Source organism: Chiloscyllium punctatum, chromosome 17 (genome assembly GCF_047496795.1).
Source record: "Chiloscyllium punctatum isolate Juve2018m chromosome 17, sChiPun1.3, whole genome shotgun sequence".
Classification (NCBI taxonomy): Eukaryota; Metazoa; Chordata; class Chondrichthyes; order Orectolobiformes; family Hemiscylliidae; genus Chiloscyllium; species Chiloscyllium punctatum.
The window spans coordinates 38741628-38764134 of NC_092755.1; the positions used below are offsets into that span (position 1 = coordinate 38741628).

Below are 22507 nucleotides of genomic sequence, written 5' to 3' on the forward strand. Positions count from 1 at the left end.
ACCTCCATTCCCACTAGTCTAAATTCCCAAAGATACTGTTGAACAAAAAAGGAATAAAAAAACTCGTTAACTTTCCAAGCTGTGGCACGGGTACTCTGTTTTTGTTTAGAGGAGGAGGGTCGGTGCCTTAACAGATTATAAGGCAAGGTGAGATTTTCTGGGTGTTTGGTTTAATTCACAAACGGGTTCATTGCTGTGTCGTAACAGCACATTTGGAACATTGTCTTCAGTTCTGGTCGCCTTGTCATAGGAAAGATGTAGAAGCTATAGTGAGGATGCAGAGGAATCCCTAGGGATCAACAGAAATATTGGCACACACCACACGATCGAGTGAAATATTGACAAAGTCACCACGCGAAAAATAAATACTGGCAGATTCTGCATGTCTGAATAAACGTCAATGTGTCAGTGTTTGTGGTGTGTCTGTACTGATGTATGTATATCTGTGTGTGCATGTGCATCAGTGTATTGGCATTTCTCTCTGTGTGCTTTAGTATTTGTGTGACTGCACCAATCTCTATGTATGCCTGTGTAACTATATGCATATCTTTGTGTATCTGCGTGTCTCTGTGCGTATCCATGTGCACAGCGGATCTGCCAGCCTCTGTGGTTTTTAAAGTTATGCAATGTCCGCCTCTGCTGGCCTTCACACTCTACTGCATTGATGGCAGTGGAGGGAGAAAACCAGAAGGGATTCAGTCTAGGAAGTGGGGAGAGGGAGGTAGATCATAGCACCATCCAAACTGACAGCACCATCTGCACATGCACACACACACACACACACACACACACACACACACACACACACACACACACACACACACACAGAGAGAGTTGCGTATAGGGAGGATCATAAATGTACTGAGGACACTCAGAGTGGCGAATGCTCCTGAGTAATATCTGTGAAAGTGATTTGTCTTTGAAGATTATTCGTTGCACAGAGTGTACACCTGAAAGAATATTTCCACTGCAACTGCATCCAAGCAACTCTGACCAAGTCATCTGTAAGGTGATGCGATGACTTTATTACATGTTTTTTAAATTGAATATTTTATAATTCACCCCAACAAGGTGTAAGTGAGAAATTTTTGAAAAGTCCTGAAACTGACCCAGTGGTGATGGTAATATATCTAGGTATCAGATAAAACTGTTCTGTGCATCCAAAGATATTTGCAAAACCAAACAGCCGTGCAATGTGACAGAATCACAGTGTTTGATGTCCTCTGATAGAAAAAAAACTGACACTTGTGCAGTGGCATGGGGAGACCAGCAGAGGGTGGCATTGTATGACTATAAACTGAACAGGGACAGACATAGAGGTGGAAGAGGGAAGTTAGGGTTTGTCTCAATTTCAATGGATTTACACCCAAAATCACAGAGCCATAATTTCACAGAAATGCACACAAACATACATAGACACATTAAACACACAACACACATTCATACCGATATGGACACTTACACACAAACACATGCACATGCCCACACACAGACACCGTGTTTTATTTAAGATAGAGATAAGTATGTTTTTCATGAATAAGGGAATCAATGGTCAGTTGGTGAAGGCAGGAGAATGTGGCTGAGAATCATTTTAACTGTGATCAAACGGCACAGCAGATCCAAGGGGCTAAATGAACTAATTCTGTTCCAATGTCCTATTTTGAAGGGATTCATTTTGGAAGTCGACTTTGAATGCAGAATACTGGGTCGAATGTAGGATTCGTAGCAGTGTGGAGGAACAAACGGATCTTGGGGTCCATGTCTGTCGGTGTCACAGCTGCCACCTAAGTTGATAGGGTTGTTAATAAGGCGTATGATGTGTTGGTTTTCATTAGCAGGTGGACTGAGTTGAAGAGCCACAAGTTTATGCTGCAGGTCTATAAAGATCTGGTGTGACCACATTTGAAATGTTCTGGTCGCCTCACTAAAGAAAGGATATGGAAGCTTTAGAGTGGGTGCAGAGGAGATTTACCAGAATGCTGCCTGGGCTAGAGGGCTTGTCTTATGAAGAAAGGTTGATGGAGCTATGGCTTTTCTCATTGGAGTAAAGAAGGATGAGAGGTAACTTGATAGAGCTGAACAAGATGGTGAGAGTTACAGATAGAGGAAATAGCCAGAGACTTCCTTACACGAATTATTGTCACGAGGTGAGCATAATTTTAAGGTGTTTGGAGAAAGGTTTTGGAAGATGTCAAAGGCAGTGAGACACCAGCCTCCCTCCCTCTCACCGCAAACCGGGTCCCATGTACTGTGAGACAGCAGTGCTAACCACTGAGACACCATGTCCTCCTCCCCCTCCCCCAAAACCAGGTCCCTAGTACTGTGATACAGCCGTGCTCACCACTGAGACAACATGCCCCCCTACCCTCCCCTCCAACCGGTTTCCTGGTATTGTGAGACAGCCGTGCTCACCATTGAGACACCATGACCCCCTCCCCTCCCCCCAAACCGATTCCCTGGAACTGTGAAACAGCCGTGCTAACCACTGAGACACTATGCCCCCTTCCCCTCCCCCCAAACCAGGTCCCTGGTACTGTGAGACAGCCGTGTTAACCGCTGAGACACCATGACCCCCTCCCCCTCTCCCCCACTCCGGGTCCCAGGTAGTGTGAGACAGCCGTGCTAACCACTGAGACACAAAGACCCCTTCCCCCTCCCCCCAAACCGGGTCCCTGGTACTGTGAGACAGCCGTGCTAACCACTGAGACACAAAGCGCCCTTCCCCCTACCCCCAAAACGGGTCCCTGGCACTGTGAAACAACCATGCTTACCACTGACACACAATTCCCTATCCCCGCCCCCTCCCCCAAAACGGAGTCACTGTGCTCGGTAATACTGGGGAAATGTAAATAAAAGTGATGAGCTCAGAGCTATGATGTTGTGGCCATAACAGAGACATTGGTTTCTCAGGGGCAGGAATGGTTGCTGGATGTTCCAGGGTTTAGAACCTTTAAAAAGAATAGGGAGGAGGTAAAAAGAGGAAGGGGTGTAGCACTGCTAATCAGAGAGGGCATCACAGCTACAGAAGTTACCATTATCGAGGAAGGTCTGCCTACTGAGTTAGTATGGGTGGAAATTAGGAACAGTAAAGCAGCAAGCACCTCACTAGGGGTTAAATACAGGACCCCAATAGAAGCAGGGAGATTGAAGAAAGCATAGGTCGGCAGATTTTGGAAAAGTGTGAATGGAATAGGGTAGTTGTAATGGGTGACTAACTTTCCCAATATTGTTTGGAACCTCCTTCGAGCAGATGGTTTGGAAGGAGCTGTTTTTGTAAGGTGTGTTCAAGAGGGTTTCCAAACTCAGCACATTGAAGCGGTCGACGAGTGTAGAGACCATTTTGAATTTGGTACTCAGCAATGAGCCGGGGTAGGTGTCAGATCTTACGGTGGGAGAGTATTTGGGTGACAGTGACCACAACTACCTCATCTTCTACATAGCCATGGAGAAGGAGAGAAGCAGGCACAATAGAATGATATTTAGTTGGGGAAAAGGTAACTATGATACTATCATACTGTGTTGCGAAGCATGGACTGGGAGCAATTGTTCCATGGAAAGGGCACTATAGACATGTGGAGACTGTTTAAGGAACAGTTGCGAGTGATGCACAAATGCGTTCCTTTGAGACAGGCAAGAAAGGGTAAGATAAAGGAAACTTGGATGAAGAGAGCGGAGGAGCTTCTCGTCAAAAGAAAGAAGGCAGCTTACATAAGATGGAGGAAGCAAGGGTCTTGCTCAGCTCTACAGGATTACAGGCAGGCGAGGAAGGAGCTCAAAAATTACCTGAGGAGAGCCAGGAGGGAGCAGGAAAAAGGCTTGACACGAAGGATTAGGGAGAATCTAAGGGCATTTTGCACATATGTGAGGAATAAGAGAATGATAAAAGAAAAAGTATGGCCGATCAGGGATAGCATAGGGAAATTGTGGATAGAGTCTGAGGAGGTAGGGGAAGCCCTAAATGGGTTTTCTGCTTCTGTCTTTACAAAAGAAAAGGACTTTGTAGTGAATGAAACCATTGAGGAACAGGTAATCCTGCTGCAACAGATGGATTGAGGAAGCTGATGTGTTGAAAAATTTGACAAACATTGATATTATCAAGTCGCCAGGGCCAGACCAGATTTGGCCTCGGCTGCTATGGGAAGAGAGAAATGTGATTGCTTCGCCACTTGCGAAGATCTTTGCATTCTCGCTCTCCACCGGATTCGTACCTGAGGACTGGAGGGAGGCAAATGTAATTCCTCTCTTCAAGAAACGACATAGGAAAATCCCCGGAAATTACAGACCAGTCAGTCTCACGTCTGTCATCTGCAAGGTGTTTGAAAGGATTCCAAGGGTTAGGATTTATGACCATCTGGAAGAGCATGGCTTGATTAAATGCAGTCAGCACGGCTTTGTGAGGGGCAGGACATGCCTCGCGAATCTTATTGAGTTCTTTGAGGATGTTACTAGAAAAGTTGATGAGGGTCGAGCGGTGGATGTTGTGTATCTGGACTTCGGCAAGGCATTTGATAAGATTCCCCATGGTAGGCTCGTTCAGAATATCAGGAGGAATGGGATACAGGGAAATTTCGCTGTCTGGATATAGGATTGGCTGGTCGATAGAAGACAGCGAGTGGTTGTGGAAGGAAAATATTCTGCCTGGAAGTCAGTGATGAATAGTGTTCCACGGGCTCTGTTCTTGGGCCTCTACTCTTTGTAATTTTTATTAATGACTTGGATGAGGAGATTGAAGGATGGGTTAGCAAGTTTGCAGAGGACACAAAGGTTTGAGGTATCATTGACAGTATACAGGACTGTTGGAGGCTGCAGCACGACATTGCCAGGATGCAGAGATGGGCTGAGAGGTGGTAGATGGAATTCAAACTGGATAAATGCGAGGTGATGCATTTTGGAAGATCGAACTTGAAAGTTGAGTACAGGACTAAAGGCAGCATTCTTGGCAGTGTGGAGGAACAGCGGGATCTTGGTGTGCAGGTACATAGATCCCTTAAAATTTCCACCCAGGTGGAGAGGGTTGTTAAGAGGACATATGGTGTTTTTGGCTTTCATTAACAGGGGGATTGAGTTTAAGAGCCGTGAGATTTTGTTGCAGCTCCATTTACTCATACCCCTATACTTATCTTCCCATTTCCTCATACTCCGACACTGAATTCTCCTGCTTTTTCATATAACGATATTAATTCTGCCATTTCCTCAGATCCCAGTATGATTCTCTCATTTTCTGATGCCCGAGTTCAAATCTCGCATTTAGGAGTGCCCTGCTCTAATTCTACATTTTAATGGTGACTTGCACCAAATATCTAATTTAGGTCCACTCCGCACCACTTCTTCCATTAACTATGTAGCTGCAATGATTCTCCCATGTCGTGATCCACTGCTGTATTTCTCCAATTTTGGCTTTTACTGCAGCAAATTCTCAAATTGCCAATTCTGCACTCATCCACCCTTTCGTCATGAACTGAAGAAACTCTCCCACTGAGTATTGCCTTGCCCCAACTCTCCTGTTTTGCTGTTTCCTGACAAACGTCTTCTACATAATGGTTTACTGCTCAAAGGTTTTTCATTATTGGCACCCTGCATCGAATGGCCACTTTCCTGCACTTTACAACGTTTCTCCGACTTACTGATTCCTGCCTGTGTTCTCCCATTTAACTATGCTCTGTTACAACTCTGCCTGCTTTAAGCACCCCACACTAATTTTCGATTTCAATCTTGCCCTGAAACAATTCTCATGTTCATTGATACCCAAACCAACTTCTCCCAGTGTGGGGAACGCCACTCTGACTCTCTGAGATAGTGGTGCCATACCCCAATTCGCTGTTAAAGTTCCACTGTGCAATTTTTCCATTTTGTGGTTCGTGCACCAATTGTCCCAAATACAGCTTCACGTCCGTGCACCATTCTCCCAGTTTTGAATCCTGCACGAATCTTCTTTTCGTCAGCAACTGCACCTCCACCACATTTAATATTATTCAGCACCACGTCTTCCACCAATTCCCTACTTTCGTGACATCGGCACCAACTCTCCCTTTATTGATGCCCTGCGTCAATTGTCCCATTGCGTTGTTTCCTGATACACTTCCTCCACGTATTGGCTTCCCTGCTCCAAAGTTTTTTTTTCATTTCTTGGTGAGCGGACTCTAATCTCGACTTTACTGCTGCTTGCAAAATTGTTCCTTCTCGATGATTCCCTGCCCCTATTCTTCCATTTAGAGGTGTTCTGCTAAAATTCTTTAATGAACAGGCAATTTGTACTAATTTTCCAATGTAATGGCACTGTGCAACAATTCTCCCATTTACTGAAACCCAACAATTCTCCCACTGCCTGACACCCTGACACCTGTCGTGGAAATTTAATCGACTCGAATCAACTGCTAGCAACAGCAAAGGAAAGGCTTTTTTCTCAACCTCTGCATGCAGAGCGGCCAATATACTTAGCAAAAGTGCCTTATGTAAGGGCTGTGAACAAAATTCACATATTCGTGTTCTACTATTCTTATCACATGCTCAAGGACAAGTGTTGGGAAACATTCGAGCTCATATTTTCTCAATCCGATGCCTTGGTCATAATTGTCTTTATGTTTTCCGAAGCTTTTTTCTGAACTCGGCTGCTTGCAAGGCCAGGTGAAATGTTTGCAAAGTTCCACAAAGACAAGCTGACTCCTCGACACAGAATTCAGCAAAGTGTTTGAATATTTCAGCGAAGTATTAAATTTTGCAAAACATTTTCTGACAGATTTCATAGTAAATGTTAATTTTGTTAATTTTCCATTACATTTTTCAAATTTTTGTCATTTTACAACAAGGACAAGAACCAAATAAAAAGCCAGATTGCTATAGATCAAAAATAATTTATGAACACCAGGCATTTCCTCAGACACCACCAAACTCTAACAAAGCTTTGTGGTGGTTTTTCCATTTCCCTGGTTTGCCCGAAATACAGCCCATCTTCACACGTCACATTCGTCAACGTCGCTGTACGGTGCGGACAAGCAATCGGATCTTCCTTGTTTGGGGCCACTGATAGTTTAACATTTCGTATCCTACTGCATTCATAAGCAAGTGGTGTAGGCAGGTACACAACTAGGGTCTTATTCAAAGCAGTATGAGTGAGTCCAGTCCTACAACTAGTAGAACGATAAGGGTCCATTACCCCCACCCTCCTTAAGGGACGTGAGCCATCGGGAGGAGGAGTCATCTGCTCGTGGAGGCGGTCATTTAGCTGCATTCATACCATTTATTAAACCAGTAATATTTTAGGACTCATCAGGAACATTAATACAGCACGAGGTACCTAACGTTTTGCAGACGCCCCCTCTCTCTGCCGTCAGGATATCTAGTACTAATCGATTTTATGTCACTGCTTCCTAAACGCCATTAACTCAGTGTTAATGAGTGCTAGGCCTTCCTCCGTCTCATTTGCGAATACACCATATGCGAGGATGTTCTGCGAGTGTGTACCCATTCCAATGCAGAGGGATGCCCCTTTGAGTTCGGCAACTGCTGCCTTTTCGGGCGAACACTGCTGTGTTGGTGGGCAGTATCGCGGTGTAGCAGCACCCCTTTCTCCCCGGGGGAGTGGTGGTACCCTTTCTCGAAACCTGTCCGTATTATACCTGCCATCCTGATTGGATTAGATTACTTACAGTGTGGAAACAGGCTTTTCCGCCCAACAAGTCCACACACACCAGCCGAAGCGCAACCCACCCATACATTTACCTAACACCTAACACTACGGTCAATTTAGCATGGCCCATTCACCCGACCTGCACATCTTGGTGACTGTGGGAGGAAACTCACGCAGACACAGGGAGAATGTGCAAACCGCACACTGTCAGTCGCCTGAGGCGGGAATTAAACCGAGGTCTCTGGCACTGTGAGGCAGCAATGCTAACCACTGTGCCACCGTGCCGCTCATGGTCTGGCCATTGATAAAGGAACAAGCAATGTTTATGGTCGTATCATTTGTGTATGTTGCTGTACAAGAGTCATTGTTCAAGTACAGCATCAAGGTACACTGAGAGATACCCAAAAGGAGTCTCCCCCGATTGGCGCAAGTACATGTTTCTCCCCTGCAATCCACTATCTGGAATTCTGTGGACGGTAGCGTGTCAGGCTTGGGGCTGTAGCTAGCCTGGAGTTCAGGTGGTGACACGAGATTTGCCCAAATTGCCCCTCCACTATCATGGTCAGGCTAGTCGCCTCCCGTGGAAGCAGACAGCTTGCATTTCTCGACAGGCTCTCAGTAATTTGCTGGGCAGTCTACCTTTGGGTTGTGTGCAAACATATCCAACAAGTGCAGCCAACGTCTAATCTCTCGTTTTGTCTTATGATCAAAGCACATGCTCTGTTCCCTTCACATCTAGCAATGGCCCTTCGCTGCTCCCAACCTACTGGCGTCACATTTACGCCACTTATATCCAGCAGGTAAATTCCCCTCTTGCTTTAAATTCGCTCTCTCGCCACGGCCGTCTCCCTTCGGGTTCGGGTGTGTCATTAATGACCTTTGCCAGGCTTGGGGTTAGGTCCATGATCTGGGTTGATTCGTTGCCATGCTCCACTGCTCCTATCGTCTGTAGTACAATCTGCACTGCATCTCGGAGAGCGGGGGTGGGGCGATTGCACCACTATATTCACCTGTCTACAGGTGTCGGAGAAGGATCTATCTATTCCACACCACGAGACTCCCTCATTGCTCTTCTGAGCCTTACTTTGATCATAGAATATCTATTTCCCATGTCAGGTGCCCCTTTTGCCGTGGTGGCTACGACTAAATGCCAGTCACTGGCGCGGTATGGATCCCGGCATAAATCTTAATTATCCAATTGATAGTAGTCCTTGTTACTGAACGGCTATGGGTCGCATGTAAAGATCCACTTCGTCCTATCAGTTAAGATGACCGTTAGCTGCTGCATCCCAGACGCCCCTCCCCTTATGAATAGTCCTACAGGGCGCTTGCCAACAGTGTGAACTGGGGCAGCCCCACATTTGCTTAAGTCTTCTAATAAATACTTGCTCTAAATTGGTTTTGGTGTTGTGTGATGTCTCCACAGTCCCACCTGCAAGTTTGTAAGGGCTGGCGTGTATCCACGTGGCTGTTCCGGCGACCTGAACAGCTATCTGTGCTGTAAGGCGTACTTGAAACGGTCGCAGCCACTTCTTCGCCTTCCTGTTTTCCCTCCTGAAGTCTTTCACTACTATTCAGGCTCTAGGTTATAGATCGTACATCTTCCCTTCTGCTGATTGGGGTAGTGCTGTCTTCAGTTGATTCTGTATTTGGGCAGAAATGTAGAGAGTTTCATGCAGTAACACAACATCCCATCCTCACAGTGGCCTGTTATCTGGCTTCCCTTACGTCTCGGGACAATTCCTGTGTTTGGCGGCCTACCAAGCAAAATTTCAAACGGGCTAAGGTTAGCTCTCCCTCTCTTCCTAGATCTCATACACATTAGCACAATTGGAAGTGCTTTTGTCCATGTCATCCCTAGTTCCTCACAGCATTTTTTCAATATATTTTACGGTAGAATTTTCTCTTTCCGCTGCCCTACCGCTCGTTTTGTGGTAGGCACAGTGGTATCCCATGTTTATTCCCAAATACTCACTAATCTGCTGTAGGGCATTATAGACAAATGGTGTCCCAGTGTCACTACTAAGCCTAGAGTGTAGGTTTGCTCGTTGAGCTGTAGGTTAGATATCTAGACGTTTCATTACCTGCCATATGGAGGTTAGTGGGCTAGTGTAGGTTAAGTGCGCTTGGATCGGCACAACATCGAGGGCCAAAGGGCCTGTACTGCCCTGTATTTTTTCTATGTTCTGTGTTCTAGGTAACATCATTAGTGACGAACGCCAAGTGAAGAGAAGCTGTTGTCTCCTGCTTTCTAGATATATGTTTGTCCAAGATGGGGTTCCTGGGGTTTGTGGTGAGGCCAATTCCTGTTCGTTTTCTGAGGGGTTGATAGATGCTATCTAGATATATGTCTTTTTTATGGCATTGTAATTGGAGTGCTAGGCCTCAAGGAATTCTCTGGCCAGTCTTTGCTTAGCCTGTCCCAGGATAGATGTGTTGTCCCAGTCGACATGGTGTTTAAATTTCATCCGTGTGAAGGGCTACGAGGGAGTGAGGGTCGTGTCTTTTTGTGGCTATCTGGTGTTCTGTATCCTGGTGGCTAACTTATTTCCTGTTCGTCCTACGTATTGTTTGTGGCAGTTCTTGCATGGAATTTTGTATATGACGTTGGTTTTGTCCATGGGTTGTACTGCGTCTTTTAAATTTGTTAGTTTTGTTTGAGACTGTTGGTGGGATTCCGAGGGGTCTTAATAGTCTGGCTGCCACTTCTGAGACTTCATTGATGGATGAAAAGGTCGATAGGGTTTCTGGCTGTGTTAGGTCTACTTGTCGTGGTTTGATCCTGAGGAATCTGTGGACTGTATTTTTTAAGTATCCGTTCTTCTTGAATACGTTTTATAGGTGGTTCTCCTCTGTATTCCGAAGTTCGTCTGTGCTGAACTGTGTGTTGGTTCGTTGGAATAGTATTCTGATACAGCTTCCTTTTTGCGTGTTCGGATGCTTGCTGGTGTAGTTAAGTATTTGGTCAGTGTTTGTCGGTTTGCTGTATATGCAGACACACCAGAGAATTCCGAGAGGCCTCGCACTCCAATCACAACGCCATAAACAAACACATAGATCGATTTACCATCTGTCAACCCCACAGAAAACGAATAGGAAATGATATCACCACAAATCCCAGGAACCCCATCCATAACAAACATATAAATAGGAGACAACATCTTCACTTCACTTCACTTGGAGATCGCCACTGATGATGTTACCTAGCCAGGTAATGAAACGTCTGGATAACAAACCTACAGCTCAGCGAGCAAACCTACACCTAAACCTCAACCGGAGCTGTAAACCTTCACAAACCTTGGAACTACTAAGCCTCTCAGGCATGCTCAATCTCGCAAGTATTTCAGTTAGGAAAGCTTTGGTTATTGCACTGGCATTTTGTTTTGCCGTGGGAAACGCTTGCACCCATTTGGAAAACATAACAACTATTACCAGACAATACCTTTTTCCTTCGCAGGGTGTTAATTTGGTAAAATCCAGTTGTAAATGTTCAAATTGTTTTTGGGGTTTCGGAAGTGCTACATGATTCATCTGTACTCCCCTCCCCACATTATTGTGGCACAGGTAACACATCGTTCACAATATTTCTGGAAGTAATGAGTAAATCCCTCAGTGTACTACTGTGCTGAAATGCTGTCATATCTCCCCTCTTTTGACACATGTTCCTTACCGTGTGTCAGTTTGGCATAGAATGGAATTTATGATCATGGTAGAAAAGGTTTAACATTGGGGCCACACCATACCCGTTACCTCAAACTGCACTCTGCTTTTTCCCACTCAAATGTGTCTTCAAGCCTGGACTTCGACTGTGACTCCCATACGTCTGTTGTTGGGGTTAGGATTTTTGTCATTCCCATGTCAAACTGATCGTTTACCGGCTGCTGGGCTACCGTCCTTTCCGCTGAGTCTGCCCTTGTATTTCCTTGAGAAATGGAATCGTTATTTTTTGTGTGGGCTTCATATTTACACACAGCAATTGATTTAGGCAAATGGACCGCTTCCAAGAGGTCAGAAATCCGATCACGGTGTGTGGTGGGCTTTCCGGTGAAGGTCAAGAAGTCCCTGTATTTCCATAGGGTTCTAACATCATGTGCAACTCCGAATGCGTAACTGTGCGTAACTCTGACGTATGTGCAGTCTTTTGCTCAGAAAGCAGTAAGCATACTGCATGTGCGATCAGTTTGGTTAAGTTGCCATAGCCGATTTTATAGCAACCACAGCTTGCAGTAATTTACGCAATCCTGCCGCTACGAGGTCTAGCTTAGCCGAAAAATAAGCTGCCAGCCTGAATTTTCCCCCATGATCCTGCAACAACACAGATGTCATGCAGCCATGTTTTTCATCTACCATTTGACAGAAGGCTTGTTTGGATTCGGAATCCCCAGTGTAGGTGTACTTTGAAACGCCTTTTTCAATTCAACTTGGCCGCTGGGATCCATTGCAACGGACCTTGGTTCTGCTACGCTTTTCCATGGGCCATGTCACTTCAGGGCGCCTCAAGATTTGTGTAATGTGGGATAAACGCTATTCAGTAGGAGCGTATGCCCCAAAAGGAGAGCAATTGTTTCCTCATGTGAGGCCTTGGAATTTGCTGAATTATTTGCACTCTGTCTTGACCAATGGTCTTCCCTTGTTCAGATATTAAGTGACCGAAGAACTTCACCTGTTGTTGCATAAATCAAAGCTTTGCGAGACTGGCTTTGTGCCCTTCCCTTGTGGCAACGCAAGGGAATCCTTTTCAAATTGTTCCTCTGTCGGTGCTACTATTAAGTCGGTGCTTATTTACATAAGTTCACACTGACTGCACATCTGTCATCTCTTCAAATAAAATTTGCACAATAACAAATGACCTAGTTTAACCAATCTCCTGAACCAATACTTCTCTTATGGTTCCTCAAGGCTATCGTGGTGTATGTGTGCTGTGCAGTGCAGCATATTCCCGCAAAAAAATCGGTGTTAATAGAATTAACATGGTTTCCTGCGTCCAGGGCGAGTGAATTGCTCACTGAACCCATTGCTCTCTGGCTTAATAGCCAGTCATAGACATACACCAGGGGTGGTGGGTTGTATTTTACAGTTTACACTTGTGCATCTTCCCTTTGAATTACTTGCAAGCCTGTCGGAGTACTGAGCAAACACAACCCCAGTCTCACTATGAGATCCTAAGCCATCAAATGTAAAGGACAGAATTCCGCTAACAAAATTGAGAATTAGAATGGATACACATTACTGATTTCACACAATATGGGTGCGGTAAAACTCTCTCATATCACGATGCCTGATGACTCCATTGAGTTCAGGAACATTCCACTCATCTTTATTGGCATCAACTCTCTGAACTGTCTCGATTTGAGTAGTGAATATGCTGGCTATGTATCTACCAAAAAGGTAACTGGTGTACGTTCCACATATAACATAGAGGTAGGCATCGACATATATGCATCATTGTTATGTTGAACATATTGTCCACACTTCGCAATCTCAATGCTCAATATAGAGTTGGGATACATCTCAGTGTCCGTTATGTTAGTAGAAGTGATTAGCATTTGGGATTCTTCGTTGCCAAGTATAAAGGAAAGAGGTTAACCTGTACCTTGTGGCCTGCCCACCTCAACCTCAGTCTTCCCCTGTCAGTCACCATGCTGTCAAGCCTCCAGGACCGATTGAGGCTGTCTGTGCGGGCACTGTCTTGACCAGTGGTCCATTGCTCCGCAAACAAAGCACCAGCCAGATCTATCTCTGCAAGCGCACTTCCACGATCCCTTCCTGTTTTGTGAACTCCACCTGTGCCTCTCTCTTTTCCCGCAGTTCCTCCCTCCAATGGCTGAACGACCATTTGCATCATAATAAGCTGAGGTTCATGTGATTGCTGTTCCATCTTTAACTTCCGGTTATGGTTCTCTTGAGCCAGTAGTTTTTCAGTATGTATCACGTATTGTTCTATCTAATTCAACTTTCCCGTGTCCCAGGTAATACACGTATATTATTACCTATTTTGTTGTTTCGTACTTCATTCCATTGATGAAGCTGCTCCTCAGGTGTGCCACAGACGGTGTGATCTCTGCCGTCGTTACGTCCTTGAGTGGTATCAGTCCACCATAGACGTTATCGACTTTTGTGAGGCGCTTAAGGTACTGGGACATTGTCTCGACTTCTTTAGGGATTCTTGCTTCAATTGATTGTGGGTACGATATGCTATTGGTGATTCAGCAGACCCTGAGGCGGCGACAGTTGACTTGGAATCTTCGTGAAGTGGATCTCGTAAGGGGGCTGTAGATCTTCAAGGACACCCATTAAGGTCAGGATCTGATCCAGTCTTCAGACACTGTCCAGCTTCATTAGGTTGTTTTCCGTGTGTGTGTGCATGTGCGCTGGTGTTTGTACATGTACTTGATCTATCTTTATTTCGAGATTTTCTTTCCTTGAAATCAGGCTCAGCCTTCAACATGTGATAAGCACTCCAATTCACAGGTTCTATTTTACCCTTCCGTTTCTCCTTCTCTCTCTCCTCCAACGGTGACCTCAGCATTTGCAACTGAATATTACTAAAACTTCCTTCCTCCAGAAAAACACATTCCTTGATTTACATTTTTAACTGCTTCACAGAAACTGGGCCGCAGTTATTTAGCATATATTGTATTTTTTCTTGACCATTCCGAGTTGTCTGTCGTCTCTCTTTTTGTTCGCTCTTGCTGGAGCCAATTATCATGGATATTGGAAAAGTGTTCATCTCTCTCTGTCTATCTCTCTGTCTGTCTATCTGTCTATCTCTCTCTCTCTCACGATACCATAATCTTCTCTTTGCTAATTTAACTTGCTTTTACCTCCGGAGGTCCCCTCTCATTGGGTGCAACCGCCTCATTGCCTTGGTTTTCACAAACCAAGAACCCACATAACCGGTACAACTTTGGCGACTCCAACGCTGCCCATGGTGGCTCCAAGTCTCAAACCACCGTTAATCTTGCTGTCTCTTAAACTCTCTAGAGACTGCAATCCTTTCCCTTGAGTTTTACTCGAATACCGCGTGAGAGTTCACTGTTCCCTCTTCCTGGTTCGAACGAGTCTCTATGTCGGATTACTTTAGCCACAACTCTTAAACTGACCCTGTTCGATTCAGAACGCGACTCTGGGGCGATCCACTTATCCCCAGTCCTCTCACTCAAAGGGGCCAATTCAGCGCTCGAGATGAAGTGAAAGACCTTCAAGGCAGTGGCGCGTACACCTCCTGGGAATCTTCAAAATCTTACCCAGTTGCAGGGTCCCAGGCGAGCCCCCGAGTTTACTGATGTGGAATTTCAATCGACTCGACGCAAATGCTACCAAGAGCAAAGAAGAAGTTTATTTTTGAAATTTGCAGAATGGACCCGACACATTTGCAAGACACCTCATAAAATGGACGCCTGACGGTTTTCACATATTCCCTTTATACTATATATCGCCTTGCCTTATCACACCTCAAGCCAGGAACCTGGATCAGTCGATTTCCTTTCCACACATGGAGTTGCTTTTTCTAATTCATTGACTGTTGATATAATAGATCATTGGCCTTGAGAGTCAGCTGTAAATTAGGTTGAACTTTACATTTTTTCTGTCTTTTTGCAATGTTAGGTCCATACTTCTTTGTGTCAACCATGCTTTCACAGATTTCACAAAAAATGATAATTTTCCATTACAGGGGTTCAGGCTGACAGTGACTGATGGAGTGAGGATGATAGTGACACAATGAGGGTGAGGTGTCAGCGTGGTAGTGACGCAGACTGTGTGAGTGGATCAGGCCGATAGTTACGCAGTGAGGGGGTCAGAGTGATAGTGATGCAGTAAGTCTGAGGGATCAGACCAATAGTGACGCAGTAAGTGTGAGGTGGTCAGGCTGATAGAGAAGCACTTTGTGTGAGGGGTCAGTGTGACAGTGACACAGCAAAAGTGAGTGGTCAGGCTGATAGTGACGCAGAAATTGGAAGGATATCAGGCTGATAGTGATGCAGTAAGTGTTACTGTGTCAGGCTGATCCTGACGCATAAAATGGGAGGGGACAGGGTGATAGTGACGTAGTAAGTGTGATGGGGTCAGGCAGAGACTGACGCAGTGAGTGTGAGACAGTCAGGGTGATAGTGAGGGAGTAAGTGTGTGCGTTCAGGCTGGTAGTGACACAGTAAGTTGAGAGCGTCAGGCTGATAGTGGCCAATAAAAGTGAGGTGTTAGGGGAATAGTGATGCAGTAAGTATGTGGTGTCAGACTGTTAGTGATGTGGTAAGTGTGAGGGGTCAGTCTGATAGTGAAGCCGTAAGTGTGAGGGGGTCAGGCTGATAGAGACGCAGCAAGTGTGGTGAGGTCAGGCTGATAGTGTCACAGTATGTGTGAGGGATCAGTCTGATAGTGATGCAGTAAGTGTCGGTGAGTCAGAGTCATCCTAATGCAGGAAGTGAGAGGGGACAGAGTGATAGTGACGCAGTGAGTGTGAGGGGGTCAGCGTGATGGTGACAGAGTAAGTGTGAGTGTTCAGGCTGATATTGATGCAGTATGTTGAGGGTGTCAGGCAAATGCTGGCAATTAAGTGTTAAGTGACAGGGTGATAGTGATGCAGGAAATGTGAGGAGTCAGACTGATAGACACGGTGAAATTGTGAGGGGTCAGGCTGATAGTGATGCGGGAAGTGTGTTGGGAGCAGAATGATAGGAACGCAATAAGTGTGAGCGGCTCTGGATGATAGTGACAGGTCAGTATGGGGGGAGGATGGTAGTGATCCAGTGGGTGTGAGGTGTCAGGATGACAGTGAAGCAGACTGTGTGAATGTGTCATTGTGATGGTGACATGGCAAGTGTGATGGGGTCAGGGTGACAGTGACGCAGATGCTTTCAGGGGGTCAGGTTGTAATGATGCAGTAATTGTGAGGTGTCAGGGTGATAGTGACGCAGTGAGTGTGAGATGTCAGTGTGATAGTGACGCAGAACATTTGAGGGGCCAGGCTTATAGTGACGCAGTATGGGCAAGGGGTCAGGGTGACAGTGATGTCGATGCACTCACAGGGCCAGGTTGTAGTAAAGCTGTAAGTGTGAGTGTCTCAGGTTGATAGTGATGAAGTAAATGCGAGGGGCTAAAGCGGTTAGGGATGTAGTAAGTGTGCAGGGGTAGTGCTAGAAGTGACGCAGTAAATGTGAGTGTTGAAGCTGATAGTGACGCATTAAGTTTGAGGGGATCAGGCTGATCTTGACGCAGTAAGTGTGACGTTGTCAGGATGATAGTTACACTGTAAGTGTATGGGGGCACAATGATCTTGACGCAGTAAGAGTGGGGAGTCAGGGAGATAGTGACGCAGTTAGCATGAGTGGGTAAACCTAATAGTGACGCAGTATATGTGAGGGAGTCAGCCTGGTAGTGGCGCAGTATGTGTGAAATGGTCAGGCTGATATTGATGTAGTTAGTGTGTTGGGGTCAAAGTGATCGTGACACAATAGGTGTAAGCGGCTCAGGATGATAGTGACACAGTGGGTGTGAGATACCAGTGTGATAGTGACGCAGTAAGTGTAAGGGGTCAGGATGACAGTGACACTAAGTATACGGCCCTCAGCGTGATAGTGCCACAGCAAGTGTGGGGTGTCAGGGTGTAAATGACGTCATAAGTGAGAGAGGGGCATTGCGATAGAGAAGCAGTAAATGTGAGGGGGTCAGGCTGATAGTGACACAGTCAATGTGACGGGGCAGTGTTTTAGTGACAAGATAAGTGTGAGGCGTCAGTCTGATACTGACAAAATAAATGTGATGGAGTCAGGCTGATAGTGACACAGTAAGTGTGAGGGGTCAGCCTGATAGTGACACAATAAGTGTACGGATTCGGGGTGATAGTAACATGGGAAGTGTGAGGGCGTGACTGAAAGTGATGCAATAAGTGTGTGGCGGTTAGTCTGATGGGGACACAATAAAAATAAGGTCGGCAAGGTGAAAATGGCAAAGACTGTGTGAGTGGGTCAGGATGATAGTGACACAGTAAATGTGAGGAGGTCAGGGTGAGAGTGACGCAGTAAATGAGAGCGGATCAGAGTGAGAGTGACGCACTAAGTCTGAGGGGTCAGACTGATATTGATGCAGTAAGTATGAAAGGGTCAGGCTGAGACTGACACAGTCAGTGTGAGGGGGGAGAGTTTTAGTTACACAGTAAGTGCGAGGCGTCAGACTGAAACTGATACAAAAAGTGTGAGTAGGTCAGGATGATATTGACGCAGTACGTCTGAGGGGTCTGGCTGATAGTGACACAGTCAGTGTGATGGGACAGAGTTTTAGTAACATGGTAAGCGTGAGGCGTCAGTCTGATATTGACACAAAAAGTGTGATGGAGTCAGGCTGATAGTGACGCAGTAGGTTTTAGGAGTGAGGGTGACATTAACATAGGAAGTGCGAGGGCGTCACTGATAGTGACACAATATGTGTGGGCTGTCAGGCTGATAGTGACGCAGTAAAATTGAGGATGTCAAGGTGAAACTGGTGCAGTAAGTGTGAGGATGGCAGATGGACAGTGATGCAGTAAGTGTGAGGGGTTCACGCTGATAATGAGGCATGCAAGTGTGAGGGGCTAGGTTGATAGTGATGCTGTGTGCTGGCTGGTCCGGCTGATAACGAAACAGAAAATGTGAGTGTCTCAGTGTGACAGTGACGCATTATGTGTGAAAGGGTCAGGGTGATAAGGACAGAGAAAGTGTGAAGGGGTCAGGTTGGTAGTGATGCTGTAATTGTGAGCTTGATCAGCGTGAAAGCGACACAGCAATTGTGAGGGGGTCAGGGTAGTAGTGACGCAAAACGTGTGAGCGGGTCAGGCTAATAGTGATGCAGAACGTGTGAGGTGTCAGGCCGACAGTGATGCAGGAAAGATAAGAGTGTTGTTGTGCTAGTGACACAGTAAGTGTGAGCAGCTCAGGATGATAGTGACGCAATAAGCGTGAGGTTTCAGGTAGACACCCATGCAGTAAGTGTGACGTGTTCGGGGTGACAGTGACGCAGACACTTTGAGGGTGTCAGATTGAGAGTGACACATGAAATGTGAGGGGACAGGTTGAGAGTGACACAGTAAGTGTAAGAGGTAAGGCTGATAATGATATACTAATTGTGATGGAGTCAGGATAATAGTGGTGCAGTGAGTATGAGTTGTCAGGGTGATAGTGACACAAACGGTGTGAGTAGGATAGAGTTAGAGTGATGCAGCAAGTATGAGGAGGTCAGAGTGATAGTGTGCAGGGTCTGGCTGAAGGTGACGCAAGAAGAGTGAAAGGTTCAGTGTGATCTGGACGCACTACGTTTGGGGAGTCAAGGTGATAGTGATGCTGTAAGTATGAGTGGGTCAGTCTGATAGTGACACAGTACATTTGAAGGGATCAGGCTAGTAGTGATGCAGTAAGCGTGAGGGGGTCAGGCTGATATTGATGCACTAAGTGAGAGAGTGTCAAGGTAATGGTGATGCATTAAGTGTGAGCAGGTTAGAGAGAGAGTGACGCCGTTAGTGCGTGGGGTTTGGCTGATAGGGATGCAGTAGGTGAGCATGTGTCAGGGTGTGAGTGATGCAGGAAGTATGAGGGTGCCAGAGGGATAGTGACGCATTAAGTATGAGGGGCTCAGAGTGATTGTGACGCAGTAATTCTGAGGGGATCAGAGAGATACCAACGCAGTAAGCATGAGGGGGTCAGGCTGTTAGTGACGCTGTCAGTGTGAGTGTTGAAGCTCATAGTGAAGCAGTAGGTGTGAGGTGGTCAGTGTGATTGTGGAGCAGTAAATGTGAGAGGGTCAAGGTGATAGTGACATAGTAAGTTTTAGGAAGCAGTGTTGTAGTGATACGGTAAGTGTGAGGCGTCAGTCTGGTACTTACATAATAAGTGTGATGGAGTCAGGCTGACAATGACGCAATAAGTGTAAGGAGTCAGGTTAATAGTAACATAGGAAGTGTAAGGGCGTGACTGATAGTGACAAAGTAAGTGTTTGGCAGTCAGGCTGATAGTGACACAGTCAAAATGAGGGTCTCGAAGTGAAAGTGGCGCAGTAAATGTGAGGGCGCCAAATGGGTAGTGATGCAGTAAGTTTGAGGGGTTCACGCTGATATTAAGGGGGTAAGTGTGAGGGGTCAGGTCTATAGTGATGCAGTAAGTGTCGGCGGGTCAGGCCGATAGTGATGCATTCAAAGACCAAATATCCAAGGCTCACTGTAGTGCTGAATAGCGAGACTTCTCAAGGCTAAGACAAAAATCAATAGTTCACATCCTGGTCATAAATCACAATGCTTCATTTTAAAATTGTCCTCTCCTGCTTCTAGATTCACCAATGAGGGAACAAAATTGAATTGCACCACACTCTTTATTTCTTCAAATAATTTGCAACTCTCAATGAGATTGCCTCTCTTGTTTTGAAACTGTTAAAAAAAGACCGGATTTGCCCAATTTCAATTCACAGGACTAACGTTCATCCATGACATTAAGACTAATCACCATTCATGGTATTCCTCATATGGCATTAGTATCTTTCATAAATTGAGGATTATAATTCCTCATACTGTAGTCCAAGTGCGGTAGAACTGAGCCACAATACGTTGGAAATAATGCTTCGTTCTCATGCCCTGAAATCCTTCTGCGGTTTTCACAACAGACTTCTACAAATGCTACTAGACATCAATGACTTATTAAAAACTTCTCCAAGATGCAATTCTAAAAATCTGTACATCAGACTTTCTACTTCAAACCTTCGATAAATAATCTCCACACATTTCCCTCCTGACAAGTATGATAAAGTCAAATCCTTGCTATTTATTAAATCATGAGGGACATGGATAGGTTGACTCGTCAAGGTGTTTTCCTGCTGGTGAGGAAGTCAAAATTTAGAAAACATCGTTTTAAAATTAGTTGGTAATGATTTAAAAGGGACGTCAGGGGCAACGTTTTCAGTCGTGTGCAGAATGAGCTGCCAGAGAAATTGGTGGAGACTGGTACAACTGTAACATTTAACGGCATCTGGATGGATATATGAGCAACACGGTTTATAGGTATGTGAGCCAAATGTTGGCAAATGGGGCCTATTAATTTCGGATAACTGTCCACCATGGTCAAGTTGGAAAGAAGGGCCACTGTCCATGTTGTATTGTTCAAGGACTTGATGACTCTAGAACAATCGCAAAAACTTTGCAAATAATTCCGTCAAGACGATTTCAAGTTCCAAATCTTCCGTCAATCTTCCTCTCTTGTGCTCACAAGTCCATTACCTGATGTCAGAACTTACGGATCAGTTGCTGGATCCATTCCTGCAAATTGGTTATGCATTCTTTCTAATTCCGATTTTTTTTTTTACGAATGTAGCTAGTGTTTATGGACTTAGCATCAATATTCCTAATACCATATTTCGATGAATATTAAAACACAACAGAATATCTACTTTGGCACCAGATGATGAGCAATTGAGTCAAAATCGATCGGACGCAGTGAGACAATGATCCTCTCTTCGTGGGGTGTACATCCGTGACTCTACAATTCAACAAAGAATTATTCCTGCAACTTCAGCTGTGTCAGGATCTAGTTTGCGGTGAAAGTCTGTCAATCTGCTCAGGTAACACTCGTCTGGATCTCTGCAAAGGATTTGGCGAAATCTTTGGGTCTTGACAATTTGTTCTTCAAACAAATTACGTATTTCATGAATTCAGTTCTTTTACTATGAAAATTGCCAACTCGGCTGAAGCTGTGATGGCCGAGAGGTTAAGGCGTTGGATTTGAAATCCCTTGGGGTTAACTCTGCGCAGGTTCGAAGCCTGCTCACGGCGTTCAACCTTTCAAAAGTCATTAATTCCTTTGCAGAATTTGGATTTCGTGGAGCTTGAGCTTTGCATTCAATCGAAAGCAAATTTTCAACTGTGAAGAATCCGAAGTAATTTCAAGACGTCTAATTGAATAAATTATATGTCGAGACACAAAAAGCCACCAACTTCCAACACAAATCAGTTTCAAAACATTTGTCGAACTATCTTGAAATTTGGATGTTCGCGGGTGGGGCGGCGGCGGGGGGGGGGGAGTGGGGGTGGAATTAAGCAATAGAAGAAGCAATGCAATACATTTACCTGCAGGTGATGATTTTTTTTAGGATCAGTTGAAAGTCAAGCTGAGACAATACTACCTAATTTACAGCCGACTCTCAAGGCCAATAATCTATTATATCAGCAGTCAATGAATTAGAAAAAGCAACTCCATGTGTGGAAAGGAACTCGACTGATCCAGGTTCCTGGCTTGAGGTGTAATAATGCAAGGCGATATCAGCGGAGTAGAATTTTCTGGAAATATTAGAAATGGAATGTTAACGGTCTTCTGCTGTCCACATTCGTAAGAAACTGTGCATTAAGAACTGAAATTGAAAATTAACGATGAAAATCAGACTTAGCTCTCTGCTTGTGGTGTAGCATTGTTCAGAACAATAGGTTGTTGTTGAGGCTAAAATTGACCAAAATAGTCGATTTTGATCTTATCCACGGCCTTTGTTGGAGCAGTTGGTGTGAAGAGCTCAGCTTGAAGAACCAAATGCCAATTATTCATTTTGGCTGTCTGAATTGCTTAGTTAAACATACTCCCAGTTTAACGTAAAAACCTTTGCTATCAGAGCTAGATGTTTTCATGTCAGCATGTTCCGATATGAGAAGACACTCCATGGAGTAGGTGTGACTTAAATTTTGACTCTAACGTCAGAGATGTTGACACATTTATGCACCAAAACAGCATACCATTGATATCAAATCACGCTGAACAAAGGACTAGTTCACTTAGACATTTCCTTTCTGCAGACTCTGCCAATGGACCGTTCAGGCCCGATGTAGGAATAGGGCGTGGTGACATCTGTTCGCAAGTGAATCACTTCATTCTTGCTCACGAT

The 22507-nt window shown here is 45.1% G+C and overlaps 1 non-coding gene across 1 annotated transcript; it reads left to right on the plus strand.

The window, feature by feature from the left end:
* Window positions 1-21327: 21327 nt before the first annotated feature.
* On the plus strand, window positions 21328-21410 carry trnas-uga (transfer RNA serine (anticodon UGA)). Its single transcript has one exon. It is a non-coding gene; the product is annotated as a tRNA-Ser (tRNA).
* The last annotated feature ends 1097 nt before the right edge of the window (window positions 21411-22507 follow it).